The sequence below is a fragment of the Macrobrachium nipponense genome, chromosome 16 (assembly GCF_015104395.2).
Source record: "Macrobrachium nipponense isolate FS-2020 chromosome 16, ASM1510439v2, whole genome shotgun sequence".
NCBI lineage: Eukaryota > Metazoa > Arthropoda > Malacostraca > Decapoda > Palaemonidae > Macrobrachium > Macrobrachium nipponense.
In genome coordinates, this window is record NC_087209.1 from 13352073 (window position 1) to 13369215 (window position 17143).

The following is a 17143-nucleotide window of genomic DNA, read 5'->3' on the forward strand; positions in this document are numbered from 1 at the left end:
GAAGGGTCAGTTGGTGGCATGAAATTGCCCGAACTGTTAATTGGCTGAGAAACGATGACTTATATGCATCGGGACGATGGCACGATTTTTTTTCAAATGTCTGATGGCCGTATAAGTGATCTCTCTCTCTCTCTCTCTCTCTCTCTCTCTCTCTCTCTCTCTCACACACACACACACACACACACACACACACAAAGGATATTTCCCAAAATAAACTCTTTCTCTCTCTCCTGTCTCTCATATCAATTCTCATTTTCACAAAGGAAATTTTCCTAAAGAACTCTCTCTCTCTCTCTCTCTCTCTCTCTCTCTCTCTCTCTCATGAATTCAGACTTTCACAAAAGAAAATCTCCTTAAAGAAGGAAATCAATTTCGTTCTTGGCTTAAGCTTTGTCAGTTACTCCCTCTCAGTCCTCTCTTGACACTTCTTCCAACCACCCTCCCCTTCCACCCACAATCCCACCTCCCTCCCTCCCTCTACTTCACTTGTATAATTTCTTCCTCCATTTCGTGTTGGTAGACGCGAGATCTGAAACAAGGCTTCATATTTCCATTTTCTGTCGCTGGTAACATGGCCACAATTATCACTACTCTAACTGGTGCTGGTTTCAACTCCTCGCTCATAATAGCTGTTACTTTTACGGGCTGCTCTAGGAGCAAGAGCCCGTGCTGGCGCAAAGCAATTTAAATTATAACCAACCAACCGTTGCTACTACAATAAGTGGCAGCAATCGTTGTGAAGTTTAGTTTATATGATATCTTGACTTGTTATTGCTATTGTAAAAGAAAAAAAAAATTATTCGTTCTACTTTTTTTTTACAAGATTCTTCACGGTGCCTATGCTATTCATTTAGTATTTCATTAGTTTTCCTTGATAAAACGATCGCCTTGTTTCTTCATTGGATAGTTTTATTACTAAAATCTTTCCAGGAAAATAATGTGCCTTTCAGTGAAGAGGCAAAGAACAATCCTGTTAGAAGATTCATTTCTCAATGAAATCCAAACAATAAATTTATCTGCAGAAGAATTTGTACTCTCTTTATAAGCGACTAAACAAGTCAGTCTGAATAATCAAAGTAAAACGCCAAAGTTTTTTCTCCGCCAGAATTCCTCGTACTAAATTTCTCCAGAAGAATTCCTTGTAATAAGTTCATTAAGCAGAATTCCTTGTAATAAGTTTCTCCAGCAGAATTCCTCGTACTAAGCTCAAACGAGTGAAAGTTTCCTGACCAGATGGCAGCATCAGCGGTTTACAACGACCTCATACCTGGGAGAGCTCTCTTCAGATAACGGCGACGTACCCTCTCGTTCTGGGGACATGAGGAAACTTTCCTCTTAAGAGCGGGGATAAACTGTCAGTGAAATTACGATGCCGTAACTGTCTCGTAAAGAAGAGAATCTTTGCCTCAGGCAAGCGAGGACGTTCGATGGTACTCTCTAACTTGTTTCCTTTATGGGTAGATGCATCATTTGTGTTTTGTGCTTGAGTCAGTCATTCACCAGCTAAAATTGTTATATTGTATAATCACATAAAAGGCTACATTCTGTTAATGGTTTTCACTTATTAACAAGATTTCATACTGATTGAATAACGAACTGCGCTGTCGTGTTTATTTTGGACAACGTCTTCGTTGACTAAACCTTGTGCTTGATTCAAGCTGTTGGCACCGTGGTTTTCTTAGTTTAGTATCTAAGAGATGTTTTTGAATTGTAATTAACTGATTGGCGGGGTACTTTTATGCTGTAGTCAACCGGATATATCCAGCTGTAGAGCTAATCAGCTGACTTAAAATTGTTTATCTTAAAATTTAACATCATTCTGGATGTATTTGTATTAGCCATCTCCATCTACCTAGTTATATTTTATGGGTTTGAAATAACCATTTACATGGTTATAAAATAAGTGTTTGAATTAACCATCTTCTGGTTATATTTCATGTTTGAATTAACCATATACCTGGTTATATTTTGTTTGCATTAACCGTGTACCTGGTTACATTTTATGTTTGAATTAATAATCTACCTGGTTATATTTTATGTATGAATTGATAATCTACCTGGTTATATTTTATGTCTGAATTGACAATCTACCTGGTTATATTTTATGTATGAATTGACAATCTACCTGATTATATTTTATGTTTGAAATAACCATCTACCTGGTTATGTTTTATGTTTGAATTAACCATAAGTCTAGCTATAAATTTATTTAAGTTGATTTACTACCACGCTACACTTGGGCTTGAACCTGTATTGTTGAGTTAACTGATAGCCGTTCTGCTTTAGCGTTTATTCAGTTAATTGTAGTGCTTTGTTTTGTATCAAAAACCTTTGAACCAAATATGACGTTGTTCGTATCCCAATATGTCCGCTCTGAGGCAACTCTTCCTCTGCAGTTTATGTCAAGGTATTGAATTTCGTCCTAATTTCGCGTCATTAACTAACATGCTTCGTTTTTACATTTGAATCTTTCTTTTGTCCAGGTTTTCGTTAATGGTACTTCGGTGTCGAAGAAGTTTTTCTTCTTTGACTGAACTTCATTCCCAAGCCGTGACTTTCAGATCGAAGAAAAGAAGAAATCCCGAAAGAGGGTCGAGTTGATCAAGGTTAAAGTCATGATCATCACAATACTAATGATGAAGAAATTACAGTGACGACTCCCATATTTAGCTCAGCCGAAGAGATTTATTCATCAGGAACCTTGGCGTTAAAAATTAAACGTTGTGACGCCAGTTTTAATAGCCACAATCAATCAATAAATCATTAGTATCAGGGAAATTTTAAGCGCTGAAATTACCAAATATAGGTAATAATATCTGTTAATTTCAGTGTTTGAAATATGTCTGATACTTATGATTAACTGATTGATTGTGGCCACTAAAACTGGTGTTACAACGTTTAATTGTATTATTAACACCGATGTCCTGATAAATAACTCTTCGGCTGAGCTAAATGGCAAACGTCACTGTCATTTCTTCATCGTTATTACTATGATGATCAGGACTTCAACCTTCATGAACTCGACCCTCTTTCGGGATTTCTTCTTTCCTTCGATCTGAAAGTCGTGATTCGGGAATGAAGTTCATCGAAAGAAGAAGGAAAAAAAAACGTCTTCAACACCGAAGTACCATTAAAGCAATATTTTTCCTCTTGAGATTTTCCGGGTAAGAGCTCCGAGGTAAAATAAATCTTTCCTGATTTTTCCGCCGAATTCAACGCTGAAAACATCGCCTCAGTGGCGTGATCGGTATGGTCTTGGCCTGCCACCTCGGTGGCTGCGAGTTCGATTCTCTGGCATTCCACTGATGGGTGGGAAATGTGTATTTCTGGTGATAGTAGTTCACTCTCGACGTGGTTCGGAAGTCACGTAAAGCCGTTGGTCCCGTTGCTGAATAACCACTGGTTCTATGCAATGTAAAAACACCATACAAACAAACAAACAAACGGCGCGGAAAACGTGGCGTTTTTGAGGCTTTTAATCGTTTTAGCTACCTACGCATTTCAGCCTGGATTTTATCAGGTTTATTAATAAGGACAAGCTACTTAATGGAATTTTCTCACTTATGTTTAAATTTCAAGCTCGGTCGTATAACAGCAATGAGCAGAATTAGTTTATTGAAATGCAACCTTTTCTTAATGAATTCTATTTCAGTTGAATATAGACTTTAGGCCAGAGGCCAAGCACTGGGACCTATGAGATAATTCAGCGATGAAATGGAAATTGACGGTAAAAAAGTTTGAAAGGTGTAACACGAGGAAAACCTCAAAGAAGTTGCACTATGAATCAAGTGTTGGGAGAGGGCACAAAGTAAGATGAAGAAAAAGAATATGAAAAGAGGTTCAGTAAAAGGAACGAAAGTGGTTACAACTAGTGGCCGTTAGAAGAGGGTGTAAAGTAAGAGGGAGAAAGAGAATTTGAACACACGTGCAGTAAAAGAAACGACAGTAGTTGCAGCTAGGGGCCGAAGGCACGCTGCAAAGAGCCTTAAGTAATGCCTACAGTGCACCGCATGAGGCCCACTGACGGCACCACCCACCTACTGGGTTATTGAATTTGAAAATGGCTGTTATGATAGTAATAAACAATTCATTGGCAGGATCCATCTTATTTTGGAATACATTCAAATCTGATTTGTATCAGTTCATTCCTCGATATCATCGCTCATTTCAATTTCGTCAACCGGCCTTGAACGTTTACCAGAAGAGTTTTAAGATTTTTCGTTTCAGTAGGTACAAAAAAATCCACTTTTCCACGAAATGAAAACGTAGTATTCTGCTACATCCCCTACTTATGATTTTACCTTTCATAAATCTCTATGTTGATTTGATCCTCTGACATAAGCTAAACTCGAAAGAGACAAGTTGTGTAACGTAAGAGCAAAGAGGTTTATCGTAAGCTCCTCCTCGTTCAATATTTAGACTTACATAAAATCATCAGTAAAATATATCACAAAACCATTTCAAAGCCCTCTGAAGTTCTCCCCCTACAAGCAAAAGCGCGGGGAACAAGCAACAGCAATGCACAGCATCTGGTGGGGACGGAAAAGGCTATTTCCTTTGAAAATTGTACCCCAGTATTTTTGGTATCTGAGTTCGTTCAAGTGGAAGCTTGCGAAACCAGAAAACGCTACGGCGTGTTTTCCTTTTACAAGAGGTTAAATTCTGGTGATGTCGCGTTCTTTTGGGTGAAAACTCTCTTTTAAACAAGGAAATATTATATTTGGTTTCTGATACGGTGTTAAAGGTTATTTATTTTATAGGTTTCACAAAATTTTATTTATCTTTCATAGGTTCCAATAAAATATTAATAGTAATGGTATTGAAAATGTATTTCATTCATGAGCATTAGCGGTTTGAGTAGATGTGTTTTATAAACCCAACGTCCAACGTGCTATAAACATTTATTTTCTAAAGAATTATAACATGAAATTCCTAAGATTTGCTCTTCCTAATTTTAATTCTTAGCCTCTTTATTTCTGTTTTTTTTTTTTTTTTTTTTTTTTTTTTTTTTTTTTTTATTTTTTTTTTTTTTTTTTTTTTTTTTAGGTACCGGAAAATAACAAATACAGAAATGTAAAGCTTAAAATGAAAGAGGAAAGATGTGACGAGATATTTGGTAAAAGAAAATATAGATAGGAATCTACTTTATATATAGTCAAGAAAAAACGTCTGTATAAAACCAACTTTAAGTGGATAAATATAAAGCAGGAGCTTATGATCCTCACTAAGTATATAGGATATTTGATCTGAAATGATTTTAGCAATTTCATTCACATGGTAGGACATAAATCACTCCAGACGAACAATAGTATATTCACATCAACCGTGCATCTTATTTCTAGGCCAGTCCCTGACGACGCTCCTGATTGGCTGTTGATAAGCCAATCACAGGGCTGTAAAAACTCAGTCTCTCGAGAGAGTTCAAATAGCCAGGATGTACGTGTGTTCCATTTTTCCTGAGGGATACGTAGAGGTGGAACATACATCCTGCCTATGTGAAGTCTCGAGAAAGACTGAGAGTTTCCAGCCCCGTGATTGCCTTATCAACAGCTAATCAGGAGCGTCGTAAAGGACTGGCCTAGAGATCAGATGCACGGTTGATGTGAATCTATTATAGATGTAACCTATTATTCACTCAGACGATGCAGTTGCGTTTGCGGTGAATGTGATCTTTTATTATTCTCGACGTCTCTCACATAATTTCTCAGAATAAATATAAAGGCGAAATCTGCAGTGAAGTCGACTAAAGTAATGCCATAGAATATCTATCTCTCTCTCTCTCTCTCTCTCTCTCTCTCTCTCTCTCTCTCTCTCTCTCTCTCTCTCTTCTCCCCTGCTACAATGTATTTTATTTCCATCGCCTATCCATCTCCGCTAATTTGTTTTCCATTTCCCTTTTGGTGCAATGCAGTTTTTTTTATAGAAAAAAAAACTTATTCCTGCGTGTTCAAGAGCAGAAGGGGAACCTGCAAACGCAGTATTTGTTTGAAAGCAATTGATTATTTATGATAATGATCCCACCGCTGTCAAAACACAAAATACGCGATGACATTTTGCATCAAAGTTTTGTATTCGAGCGTTTTCCTATTTTCTAATTGTTTACTAATTTGGTGCAATTCGTTTTCCACGATTTTTGTAATTAGTTTCTAGTTTATTTTTCTTGTTGATTCTTCAATATTCAAGAATTTCGTTCGCATGATTTATAGTCTCTCTCTCTCTCTCTCTCTCTCTCTCTCTCTCTCTCTCTCTCTCTCTCTCTCTCTATTATATATATATATATATATATATATATATCTAAAGAGGTGAAAAAGAGGGGGAATGGCTAATAATATGTTTAAAGTGTTTTTATATAATAATAAAGTCACATAGCTCTACTCGCCCTAGAGACAAGGGGTGGTACACTGCAAAGTTCACATGGGAGAGAAAGGTATTTGCTGAACAAGCAACTTGTCTCAGAGGGCGTTCCCCGTTTGCGAGGCATGTGCATTCCGTTTGTACCGCGTACTTACAGGCCTACGGTTCAGGGTACTTGTGGAAGACGCATTCTTTGTGCAAAGGAGAGAACAAGCGGTTGCTCGAAGTGTCGGAGAAAAACGCCCATCGAAAAGGTAAGACGCGTTTTATAAAAACTTAGAAAAATCTGTTACCTTTTGGAAAAGAGACAGAAGTGTGGAAATATTCTCTTTACGTAAATACTTTGAAAAGAGTGACGTGGGGTGTCTATATAACTATTATCTTTATTACAGATGGGTCCGATTCCATGGTTGATTAGGAATGGGATTCTCTAACTGATAACTGAACGAAATACTAGACAATGTGACTTGTTTGGGGTTTGAGAGTGTAACCTTAGTCCGGAAGGTAGAATGTTATCTTATTGGTTTTCTTTATGGGCAGATTTGGGTATTTATGCCATTATGACTTGTTAATCATTTTGTTCTTTGTTATAACCAATTGCTTTGGGAAATAAATGATATTTTTTATTATTACGCAGTCTTAATAAGCCTCGTGACATCTTACAGACAGGGCACCGTTGGCAACAGGTAAGAGTTCCCAGTTTGTGTAGTTTAGGGAATAAAGGGGGTGTAATAGTGGTGCCAGCGGTAAAGGCTTTTTATATATTTTTCAAGCTGTAGGTACGCTCCGAAGGGACTGGTGACCAGTTAGAAATAGGGGGTTTCGGTTTTTATTTTGATAGGAAAAGGGGTTATTAATCATGTCACAGGCAACTCAGGGTCATTACTGCTGATTCGACAGAGAGAAGCTGTTCCTCAGAAAGTCTTCCTCTCCCAAGCCAAGTCAGTTGATTTCTTGAGATTACGGAGAAAGGTGTTTAAAAAGAGAGAAAAAGAAAAAGAGAAAGTTTAGTTTTCGACATATTAAAGTGTTTCGCAGTTCGCGCATGTTTGCGGTGTATGTGAATTCGGTTTACGGTCATATGAAGACGTAAGTGTATTTTCGAGTTTTTTTTTTTTTTTTCTTATTTTTTTTTCCTCTTTTTGTTTTGTGGATTTTCTTTAACTTTTTGTTCTTGTTCATGTTCCTTCTGTTTGTGTGTGGCGAACTTGCCTGAGTGGGATTTTTGCGGCAAGTCGTGCCAGAGAGAGAGAGAGAGAGAGAGAGAGAGAGAGAGAGAGAGAGAGAGGCGAGTTAGCTTGAAAACACCTTGTGTTCTTTCTTTTCCTATCCCTTCCTTGTTATTATTATTTTTTTTTATTGTCATTTTCGTGGGGTTGATTTTGTGATTGGGGACGGGGCACGCTTACCTTTTGTTATCTATTGTTGGAAAAAAAAAAATTTTTTTTTTCTTGATTGGGTTTAGTGTATATAAATACATTGATGTTATTGAGATCGGGGAACAGCCTTGGGAAACAAGATAAAATGGCAGATACTAAACCGACGACGCTACTACATCACGTGACGAACATTTCTGCGGGGGTCAGCCCGTTCAAAGGGATTGTGGATGGCACTTTGTCAAAGCCTATAAATATTTTCATAGAAGGAGTTAATAACTATTTAGCGGGAAAGAATATAGTAGACGATGTAGAGGCATTCAGAGAGGCGAAAGCTTTGCTAGATTTCAATAAGGGAGACCTCAGTCATAGGTCAGGGAGTTTCCAATTTACAAAATGTCGTACCTGGACAGACTTGCAAAGCATTTTTGAAAACACATATTGGCTCAAAAGGAACACGGAGATATGGTGAGAGACCTTCGAGGTCTTTATAAACTACGGAAAGGCACTAATAGCCTTGTAGAAACATAGTTCAAAGCTGTTTTGACGCAGTGGCAGATTGGGTAGGAAAATTGAAAACATCTAAATGGGTTACAGGGGATAATCTCCCTCTAAATAATGTTCATAAACTGATCTATTTTTCCCTGCTCTTACACGAGGTACCCGATGCAATAGTGGATAGCTTTGATGAAAAGGTTGAGCCTACCTCAGACGAAGAATTACTTTATACCCAAATAGATAAACACACGTCTAAATGTCCCACCCTAGATAGCACAATTTTTAACGGGACAAGCCCGAGGGATAGAGTACAGAGAGACACGGAACTTTCTCCTCATCGTCTGTGTGCAAAAGTTGAGTATAACAAAAGATCGATCGATCAAAAGCAACAGCAGTTGCGTTGTTTCAACTGCAATAAACCAGGACATCCAAAGAAATTGTGTAGGGTTAAATATTGCGGAATGTGTAAAAGTACTGAGCATTATTGGCAGTCTTGTCCGTCTCAGATACGGAGAGATGCGAGGCCTGCACCGCAAGGTTCTGGTAATTATAATGTGAGAACTTCCCAGGCGGGTCAAACCAGAGGGCAAAGGGATCGGCGAAATTTTTGGAAGCCCGATCAACAAAAAGGGTACAGGTGATTGGTACATGCCATTGTGGTCTCGTGGGGGACGCCCCAGAGCCCAAGCCCATAGTCTATGGAACAGTAGGGGATGTGGATATCCCGGTTTTCATAGACACCGGGGCATCAATAAATCTAATGGACTATAATTTGTATCAATCCATGTTCTCCAATTACCCTTTGCAGCCCTCTACGGAGACGGTGTGCAAGCCCATAGATTAAACACCCTGGGTTGTGTACAAATAAGGTTTGCTCTCGGTGACAGAGTGTTAACAGAACCTTTTTTGGTAATAAAAGGAATTGCCTTAGGTAATAAAATCTTGTTGGGTCATCCTGCTTGTAGAAGACACAAGATTTCGATCCATGCGGGTGGTAATGGGATAACAATCGGGAAAATGAATTACCTCATACCATATGAGGACGTGAATAGAATGGAGGACATGGAGGTTATTGAAAGAGGAGAGGTGCTCGGTGGTATTAATGGCGGTGATACGAGTGTTATGGGAAAGGTAATGTTAAAACACACGTTGGTGATCTGGGAGATGATTACGGGGGTTCTATCAGAGTTCATAGTGGTAACAATGATACTAACAATACTGGTGATGATACTAATATGGATGTTGTTTCTGATACTAACAATGCTGGGGATAATACTGAGGGTGGTAATTTGTATGGGGCGGTGGCAAGGAGAGATACTAACCACAAATATAGAGGTGTTTTTTATTTGAAGATATTATGTTCACTCAACCAGGTTCAAAGGTTATGGTAAAAGTTAAATTGAAGGAAATGAGAAAACCCACAGATGTGTGTGTTATTGAAAACAGTGAAAAAGCTCAGGGGAGTTGTTAGCACGGCATCGGTGAACAGTGTATCCAATAATGGGGTTACGTGGGTGGAGCTATTAAACTGTAATGATACAGTTAGGAGATACCAGAAAAATACATATATAGTAGACTTCCATGATTGGAACTGCGATAGTGGTTCTGTGGCTATCATAGAGGGGAAACCTGAGTTTTCGGAGGCAGAAATACAATCAAGGAAACAAACATTTAGTGAACATTTGGCTAATGCGGATTATAGCGAACACGTTGAAGCGATAAGCGGGCTCATGGCGGAATTTGGGGATACGGTAGCCTTGCAAGGTGATAAATTGGGGTTGACTAATGTGTTAGAGCATAAGGTAAATTTGGAGAGCAACTCAAAACCTATTTATATTCCTGCATATCGCATACCTTTCAAAATCAGAGAACAGGTAGAGAAAGAAGTTAATAGATGGGAAGAAGAAGGAATCATTAGACCCAGTGTGTCTCCTTACAACTTTCCCTTGTTAGCGGTACCTAAGAAAGACGGTTCGGTCCGTGTATGCGTCGATTTTAGACGTTTAAATGAGAAAACGATCCCTGACCGCTACCCAGTTGCGTGCATACCAGATCTTTTGTCGAAATTGGGGGACATAATATTTATAGCTCAATTGATTTGGCACAAGGTTTCTTACAGGTCCCTCTCAGCGAGAGTAGCAAGGAATATACCGCCTTTTCAGTGCCCAAGGGACACATATGAATTTACGCGAATGCCTTCGGTTTATCGGGCAGTCCGATGAATGACAGGTTTGGTGAACACAGTTTTGCACGGGTTATTGGGCAAAATGTTTTTGTGTATATGGATGACATCCTGATCGCAACGGACACGATCGCGCAACACCTGGAAGTGCTTACAGAAGTACTTAGGAGGCTTAGATTAGCGGGGTTGAAAATCAAGCTAGCCAAGTGTTCGTTCTTGAAAAAGAAAAGCAGATCACAGATCTAGGAGCACGTCATATCTAAGGAAGGGGTTAGAGTAAATGACGATAAAGTCAAAGCAATAGCGAATTTTCGCATCCCAGATCAAAGAAAGAGATTAAGTCATTCCTGGGTATCGCCGGTTTCTTCAGGAGGTTCGTAAAAGGGTTTTCTAACATAGCAGCTCCCTAACTGATGTGTTGCGGGAAGACGTTCAATTTCAATGGAAGGAATCCCAGGCGGAGAGTTTTCAAAAGCTTAAAGATGCGCTAATGAATCCCCCGGTTTTGAAGTTTCCAGATTTTAAGGAACCTTTACATTAGTGACTGATGCAAGCCAGGAAGGCATAGGTGCATGCCTTATGCAAAAGTTTGATGGGAAATTTCATCCTATAGCTTTTTATAGCAGGAAGTTCAGGACAAAAGGCAGTAACGAGAAGTCCATGGTCACCATAGATAAGGAAGCCTTTGCAATAGTGTCGAGCTTAGTTCATTTTAAAATGTTACTGATGGGGAATAAAGTAGAAGTCCTTACAGACCACAAACCGTTACTCGATCTTTTTAATAAACCCGATTTGTCTCCCAAAAGAGCTCGATGGTTTCTAACTATCAGAGATTTTGATGCAAAGCTCAAATATATAGAGGGCAAATTTAATGTTGTCGCGGACGCTCTCAGCACGAGTTTTCATGACGCGGAAGGTTTCCAAGTCGCGCAGGTCACTAACGAAGCCATACAATGGGATATACCTCTCATAGAGCTAAGGCAAGATGAAGACGAGGTCTTAGCAGATGCGAAAGCATTTCTGAGAGGGGAATTAGTCAAGAAACATTATAGCTTGCCTTTTTCGGGTTTGGAGTTAGAAGGAAATCTGTTGGTTAGGAAAATTAAATATAAGTTGAGAACCAGTGAAAGTAAAGGAGATACGACACAGATCGTAATTCCGAAAGTCCTAATTCCAGTGGTTTTAGATATAGTTCATTGCAGGTTCGGTAGTCCTCACTTGGGAATAGAAAAAACTTATGATGAGGGTTCGGGCTAAATACATTTGAAAAAATATGGGTAACGATGTGGAAAATTTCGTAAGGAATTATGGGGTGTGGCAACGCATGTAAGCCTGCTAGGACAACGTCATGCAAATTAGATCGTAATCCTATACCGAGTAAGCCTTTTCAGAGAATACATATGGACGTCTTAGGGAATTTTTTTGTGAGTCTAGATATGCTAACAAGTACTTGCTAGTGATAATAGATGAACTTACAAGGATAGTAGAAATTTTCCCACTTAAGCATAAAACGGCCGAAGAAGTAGCCATAGCATTTTTCAATGGTATCGTTTGCAGATACGGTTCACCCAAAGTTCTATTAACCGACAATGGGAGGGAATTTGTGAACAAAACCATGGAGTGTTTAGCTGAATTCATGGGGATACAGAAAGTAACAATTTTTCCTTACAGACCCGAGGCTAATGGGTTGTGCGAACGAGCGAACAGGAAAGTGCTCGAAGCGCTCAGAAAAACGGTAGGTGGTAATGATAGAAATTGGGACTGATATATTAACGTTGTTAGACATAGTATTAACACCATGGTTAGCGATTCAATTAAAATGTCCCTTTTGAAGCTTTGTTTGGTATCCAGCGCGAGGCACATTTTTTGATTTGTTAACTAGCCTCACCAGGGGGAGGGTACGGTTGAAGCGCTGATATCCACAGCGAGAGAGAGACACGCATGTCTTAGCCGTAATCTCGAGTCCCACACCAGAGATATGGTTCAAAAGAGTATTAGTAAATCATCTGATCCCAAGATCAATGTCGGTGATAAGGTATTTTTAAAACTTAACGTGAGAAATGAGTTAAATTACAAACTAGGCCCGAAGTTTGAAGGTCCTTTTAAAGTCATTGAAGAGAAAATTGGAAATAGGTTTGTAGTTTTCAATGAACGAACAGGTCAGTCGAAGCTAACACATACCTCGAAATTGAAAAGAATTAGTTGTGGCAATTAATATATGATCGCGCAATTGCATTCATTTTTCCTTTTTTTTTCTTGTTATCTGTTTTTTTGTAATTTTGATGACAGAATGGACTTTGCATTTTTTTTTTTTGCCTTCTCCTTTTGTTTCCTTCGAGTGTTTTTCTCTCTTATTGTATGTGAGTCTGCGGCGTTTTGGCGTAAGATTTCGGGGTTAATATTTTTCGGCAAATGTTTGCTTTAGCTGAGAAACGGGATGGTTTTTTTAGCGTGAGGTCAGTAATTAAATGAGGAAGGATTATTTATGTCCACCTGAGTGGTGTTATTATTAAGATGATGGTTTATGTATAATGAGATTGGTTCTGGGGAGTGTGCTTACGAAGTTCAGTACTAACATTTTTTTTTGAGAATCATGAGTTTCTAGCGTCGCGAGTCTGAATATGCTGCAATGCTAAGCACCTGACGTCTTCATAGGTGGGTTTTCTTTTTGCTGAGTTGCTGTAGGAGTCCGGTTGCGAACCTTCCCTTTGGAATTGTTGACTCGGGGATTTGCACTGTTTTCGGAGATGCCGATTATGACATTTCACGAGAACGTGTCATATAAGGGGATTTTTTTTTCTTGTCGATAGGGTTGCTGCGCTAGCAGATTCTGTAACGTTACACATTCCTTTTTGGGAAAAGATGTTGAATTATATATGTTTTTTTTTCTTTCTTAACGTCGTCCGAGATGATTAAACAACTGATGGTTTTCTTTTTCTTTTCTCTTATGTGGCGCTGTGTAATGGGGAGGGGAAAGTTCACTTACTATTGTTGTATTATCTTAGTTTTTATTTATTTATTTTTTTTCTTTTTTTTTGCTTTCTTACGAGAGATGTTGCAATGAGGGTTAAGCTCTAAATAGCATTTTATCTATTAGAAGATATAATTTGTCAGGGTATGTGGTTGGATAGAAGGGGTGTTCGGCATTATATTTTATGGAGGCTAGTTATATAAACCATAAAGGGGTTTTTACTGTTAGACTTTGTGAGTTCTCTTTTGATAGTGTGTTTGTCAGATATGAGATTATTGTGAGAATTCAGTAGGTAAAGATTATTTGGTTTAGCGAGGAATTTTTTCTTTTTCTAATATTTGATTAGTAGATTGAATATATTAATTAGTGACGAATTTGTGGGGTAAAACAAGACTTTAGTTATTTTATGACCATGTAGACCTTTAAATACGGACACACAATGACTTTGGAGAATTCCCAACTCTACGTGAGGATGCCAAGGGAGACGACTTCGTTCTACAGTACCAGAGATTGAGTCAAGTCTACACACGAAGGGCATTTTTGTGGACTGCCTTGGCAAAGGATGAGATGTCTTCGATATAATTTCTGGGATACAGGAGTCTAGTGTCTTCGATGAGGCGGGTGCGAGTAGCACTTGCATAGAATAACGGGTGGTGACCACGTTTACTTCAGTAGAAAACGTCGAATCTACAGTTTCGCGACGGGAGGGAGGGTGTTGGATACACTCACGAGGGTCGCAGACGCTGAATAATGGCGCGTGCTGAGTTGTTTTTCGAGTTGGGTTATGTACTCGACCTGCGTCTACAACAATTCGCTCATTCTACAGGGATCCCAGCTGTTTGACAGTTCCTGCAGGATTCTTACAGACTTCTTCATGGTACTTAGTCGGCGTGTCTACAACTCGTCGATAAAGGTGTTTCACCGACACCTACACGGAAGCCATGAAGGCGGTTCGAATCCCGCCTACAGTGAGTCCATTAAACCAGTCCCGTCACTCGAAGATAGTGGTGAAGATGTACCTTTTTTTTTCGATGACCGCTACTACTATACCAATAGTAATGATCATGTTATGGGCGCTATACTGATCGCCATTTGTGTACTTGGAGTCCTTAAACTTTTATGCATTCGACGAAGCACAAGTGGCTCCGGCAACGGAGGTGGCTCTAAGTCATGTGGTACATTGATACATGGGCATTAGTTGCCGATATGGTGTGAGATGGGAGTGCATTATTTTCTTTTTTGAGCCAGCCCCTGGTTTTATATATATATTGTAAGACGCTTGTGTGTCTAGAGCTAGGCGGGTGCTAGCATGGGGGGTATAATAAAGTCACATAGCTCTACTCACCTAGAGACAAGGGGTGGTACACTGCAAAGTTCACATGGGAGAGAAGGTATTTGCTGAACAAGCAACGTTGTCTCAGAGGGCCGGGCGTTCCCCCGTTTGCGCAGGCATGTGCATTCGTTTGTACGCGTATTACAGGCCTACTGGTTCAGGGTATTTGTGGAAGACGCATTCTTTGTGCAAAGGAGAGAACAAGCGGTTGCTCGAAGTGTCCGGGAGAAACGCCCATCGAAAAGTAAGACACGTTCTATAAAACTTAGAAACAAAATCTGTTACCTTTTGGAAAAGAGACAGAAGTGTGGAAATATTCTCTTACGTAAATACTTTGAAAAGAGTGACGTGGGGTGTCTATATAACTATTATCTTTATTACAGATGGGTCCGATTCCATGGTTGATTAGGAATGGGATTCTCTAACTATAAACTGCGAATACTAGACAATGTGACTTGTTTGGGGTTGAGAGTGTAACCTTAGTCCGGCTAGGTAAAAAAGAATGTTATCTTATTGGTTTTCTTTATGGGCAGATTTGGGTATTTATGCCATTATGACTTGTTAATCATTTTGTTCTTTGTTATAACCAATTGCTTTGGGAAATAAATGATATTTTTTATATTTACGCAGTCTTAATAAGCCTCATGACATCTTACAGACAGGGCACCGTTGGCAACAGGTAAGAGTTCCCAGTTTGTGTAGTATAGGGAATAAAGGGGAGCTTAACATATATATATATATATATATATATATATATATATATATATATATATATATATTTAACATAGTGATTACCGTGAGATCATTTTCATCCACTCAGCATTGGAAGCTTTTCAGTTTCTTTCTAGACTTGGGCACTTCACAGTTTAAAGAGAGAGAGAGAGAGAGAGAGAGAGAGAGAGAGAGAGAGAGAGAGAGAGAGAGAGAGAGAGAGAATTGCTACACAAACCTACGACGGAACGGGAGTGATATAAATAATCTTTTCTTGATTACTCTTAGATGCTTGGTTAAGGAAGCTCTCTCTCTCTCTCTCTCTCTCTCTCTCTCTCTCTCTCTCTCTCTCTCTCTCTCTCTCTCTCTCTCTCGCCTGCAGCTGTCTCCTCACTCAAAAAGGACTGTAAAAAACCTAGGCCTATCCACAAGTTCTAGCATTTTACTATCCGATCAATTATTTATTTTTTCAGTTTGAAAGACAGTTCAGCTGATATATGCAAGTACGTGCTTATTTGAGATGAGTCAAGGGTGCTTGAATTCAAGCATGTTTGTTGAAATCAAGCGCATGTTTGTTTTATTTCCTATCTGAATTGTTCTTTGTTTCAAAACGTATTTGTGTTTCACTCCAAACGTAGTACGTTGCTGTTTATGCTTACTTCTCTCTGAGTTCACGTGATTGTTAATGCGAAATAAGAGTACGTGTATCTAAAGTCAAGAGATTTTTTTTTTTTTTTTTTTATTCTTATTTATCAAGTTGATATTTTCCCTCGACGTGAGTTTACTCCAGTACTTTGGGTCCTTAGTTGAACTCCCTGTAGTTGTTCTTGTTTATGTATTTTCTCTTTTCAGGATAACGTAGGATTTCACGGCGGCAGTGAATGGCTCTCTCTCTCTCTCTCTCTCTCTCTCTCTCTCTCTCTCTCTCTCTCTCTCTCTCCTTTAGACGCAGTCAGCCACTTGTCTTCGCATCCCTCTCCAACTCCTCTTTTCTCATTGTGTTTTATTCCTCAGCGTTTGTTAGGGATCGTGAGTCACGTCTTATTACCTTTAACGCTGCTTAATTATATTTCGACTTGCAGTTAATTGCAACCCTCTAAATTTAGGGTTGTATGATTTGCCGTTAAATTACGTGACCCTTCGATTTCAATTTACGACCATGCATAGTTCATGAATTCAGTCGCTTGAATTTATTCATTCCATGAATAGTTTCTTTGAAATCTAATCAGCAAGTGTTTAAATTTAATGTCTGTATAAGTTGACGTGACTGTTTATATATGTATGCGTAATTCATCGTGTGGGAACACACAAACTCTCCACTCTGGAGAAATTAATGTTGCAGTCATCCATAAAACGGGTCATCACGCAGCTCTGCACAAAAATGGCTCGTGTCACCCTCTGCTTTTTACTCTTTGGACTTTGTGCCATTCCTCACACATCCTGCGCACCAACTATTTTGTTTAGGGAAAAAAAAAAAAAAAAAAAAAAAAACTCTGGATTTTGTGTCCTTGAAGCTTCGGGTCTAAGGAACGTTTTTTAGGAAAGGGAGATGGTCGTCAATTTTTTTTTTTTTTTTTTTTTGGGGGGGGGGTGGGGGGGGGGGGGGGTGAGGGGGAGTTCGCTGGGAATAAGCTTGTGCATTAAATGTTCGCGTTATGTTTTGGCGTTGATTTTAAAGAAAGGAAAATCGGTTTGCTTTTAGTTGTTATTTGTATCCT